Source organism: Silene latifolia, chromosome 8 (assembly GCF_048544455.1).
Source record: "Silene latifolia isolate original U9 population chromosome 8, ASM4854445v1, whole genome shotgun sequence".
Taxonomy (NCBI): Eukaryota; Viridiplantae; Streptophyta; class Magnoliopsida; order Caryophyllales; family Caryophyllaceae; genus Silene; species Silene latifolia.
Genome location: NC_133533.1, coordinates 84,025,357 through 84,028,764, shown reverse-complemented (window position 1 = coordinate 84,028,764; position 3,408 = coordinate 84,025,357). Strand labels below are relative to the sequence as shown.

The 3,408-nt window shown below is 37.1% G+C and overlaps 1 non-coding gene across 1 annotated transcript; it reads left to right on the top strand.

Annotated features, from left to right (window-relative positions):
* Nucleotides 1-492: 492 nt before the first annotated feature.
* On the top strand, nucleotides 493-599 carry LOC141597670 (small nucleolar RNA R71). The gene has a single exon (XR_012522893.1). It is a non-coding gene; the product is annotated as a small nucleolar RNA R71 (small nucleolar RNA).
* Nucleotides 600-3,408: the final 2,809 nt, after the last annotated feature.

Genomic DNA, 3,408 nt, shown 5'->3' with positions numbered 1-3,408 from the left:
TGAGATATTTGGATGGAATTTGGTGCATTGTAATAATTGGAATAAGGGGTACCACTCTTGTATGCTTGAAAAGCATTCACTTTTTCATTTGTTCCCCTACATTCACTTTGGTCATGTCCCAAAGTTCCACAATTCTCACATATCCTACTTGGGATTGATGAAGATGGTACCATGGCATTAACATGATGCTTTGGTGATTTTGAGGCTTCTTCAAGTTTAGCCATAGCCTTTTCAAATTTCAAGTTAATGGTATCAATATGAGCACTAAGTTGAGCACCCAATTGAGTAATAGAGTCCACTTCATGCTTTCCTCCTCTAGTAGCCTTGCGAGGTCTACTATATTGTGAATTATGAACCGCCATTTCCTCAATCTTGTTCCAAGTTTGATTATCGTCAACTTCGGTGAACATACCATTTGATCCCATGTTGAGAATGTTTCTTGAGTCTTCATAAAGACCATTCAAAAATTGTTGTACCAAGAACGACTCGCTAAGTCCATGATGAGGACATGAGCGACAAATTCCTTTGAACCGCTCCCAAGATTCATACAAAGATTCGTCATCCCTTTGCTTAAAACCCGTAATTTGAGCTCTTAGCATGTTAGTCTTTTCCGGAGGGTAGAATTTTTTGTAGAAAGCTAGAGCCAACTTCTTCCAAGAGTCAATTCCAAGAGTAACCTTATCAAGGCTTTTCAACCATTGTTTTGCGGTGCCAATTAGAGAAAAAGGAAATAAGACCCATCAAATTTGGTCTTGAGTCAAACCGGTTTGTGAAATCGCATCACAATAGTCACAAAAAGTCTCCATGTGAGAGTGAGGGTCTTCACTAGGCATCCCCCCAAATTGGCTTCTTTCGACTATTTGGATAAATGTGGATTTTGCTATGAAATTTCCGGTTAAGTGTTGTGGTGTGGGAGTACCATTGGGTAGGTTCTCCTCGGTTGGTACGGAATGTGATGAAAATTTAGGCATTGTGGGTTGATTTTGTGTTGGATTTTGTGTTGGGTTCTGATGCATGTCTTTTATATGATGTTTTACATCCTATTTTCAACGCATTTCAGAGCTCATTCGCGTAGTTTAAGCTGCCATTTCCCCTATTTCCGTCTACTTTCGTGTTTTAGTACATTATTGCAGAAATGTGAAGAATTCAACGGAAATTGAGCTAAATCCATCCCCGAGTATCCTGCATTGCATTTTGACGTGAAGTATTTGTGGGAAATAATCTGTATACTTCCCTTAATTTAGAAGGATTATAACGATTTAACAAAGATGATCTAAGGTCATAAAATAAAATACATAAACATAAGTAAAAGATTCAGAAATAACCTTCGGTCCTAGCAAATATGGCCTAAGAACAATATCAAAATTGATATTCGCCTATTAGTGGCACCCAAGACGATCTGAGATATGCCCTTTGATTATGCTAGAAATCGATCTAAAATTTTCTGTAAAATTTAGTTGTTTTTGTGTTTCTTGTGATGAGAGAGAGAGAGAGAGAGGCTAGGTCAAGAAAAAGCATTAGGGTAGAAATAATTCTCTACCTTTCTTTTTATACAGACCGAAATTTGGAGTCAATTAGGAAAGATAAAAATCTCTTAATTTTCGTCCACGCTAACCGAAATAAGGAGTAAAAATCTCCTTATTTTTGGTCTTTCCAAAAATATATAAAGTGTGTTAAATTGTCATCTAGTGAGGATCGAACCCATGACCTCTTGGCTTGTGTACCCTCACTATTACCACTATGACACATTCAACTTATTGATATTAAATACAACTGATTATATTTAATTACGAATTAACAGATTAATTCATCCAAGCTAACATTATATATATTTAATTAAATATAACTTATTATATTTAATTTACGAATGGACAGTTAATTCGTCTCAACTTAATATTATTTAATTTTCATTAAATAATTATCTCATCAACACATCGACTAACTTTTTAGTCATTTTGGGCGTCAATGTGATTATATTTCTATAACCACATTTCTCAAACACATCTTATAGGTGTGACCTTTAGGGACCAGTTGATCACCGCCATCTGTATGATAATAACGTCAAACTTTCTAGCAAGCCAACCGTTATTAGGTAAACGTTAATCAACTGATTAAATATACGAAGTATACCCTTGTGAACCTGTAAGAGATTTACAAATGTTATCACACTAATTTGTTGAGGACACAAGCTCCAACAAACTCCCACTTGTCCTCACAAGTGTATGTGCGATAACCGATTCTCATATCCTTTAAAATTTCTCCCACTCAATGTAAAACAATTTGCAAATCCGAATTCACAAAGGTCGTATTTTACAAGCGATCAGTATCAAGAGTGGTTTTCCCGACTAGAGAGTAACTTAACTGATAAACGAATCAACATTCGAGCATGGCCATGCATTTCAGTTACAACTCCTCGAGTGGCCCTGAGAAATAACTATACCTGATAAAGGTTGGATATTTTCCTCAACTCGAATCCTGCAGATGTAACCACAGTATGAAATGACCCAGAAAAAATCTACTTAGCCCCAGTTACGGTAGACCGTGAGAAAGAAACCAAAGTCACCCAAAACTGCCTTAATCTCAAGAGACAGTTGATAGTCAAAAGAATCGACTCTAGGAACACAATGGATGTCTATCCACGACCTGGCACTGAATGTTATTAAACATTTGGGACTCCATTACGTTGTCACAAAAAGTTGTCTTACGAGGTATCGTCATAATCTCGTATCTGTGATCGATCAGCAACCGTTTGACTTATGGCTCGTTGAACTCACCATCAATCGACTGCACAATATAATAACCGGAGTTATCAACTCACATTGGCGATTACGGACCAAAACAAATATAATGTAATTCAGTTCACTTTGTGGCGTTCAATGTTGTCAGTACAATCCACATGAAAAACAAAATATTCTATATATAAAACGATGAAGTTATAAATAATATATGAAAAAGATAATGTATCAAATCCATAATCAAGTACTACAACTTAGGAACATGCTTAATTCCCATGGAATTAACATGCCCTACATGCTTATCATAATTCAACGGTTTGGTGAGAGGATCTGCGATGTTATCATCCGTCGCAATCTTGTCAATCACTATCTCTTCTTGCTCCACGTAATCATGGATCAGGTGAGCCTTCCGAAGTACATGTCTAGATTTGTTGCTAGACTTTGGCTCCTTAGCCTAGAAGATGGCACCTCTATTGTCACAATAGATGGTGATCGGGTCATTCGAACTAGGAACTACCGAAAGCCCTTGTAAGAATTGACGCATCCATATTGCTTCCTTTGCTGCCTCCGAAGCGGCATAGTACTCGGATTCAGTAGTAGAATCTGCTACAACACTCTGTTTGGAACTCTTCCAGCTGACAGCATCACCATTAAGAGTGAAGACGAACCCAAA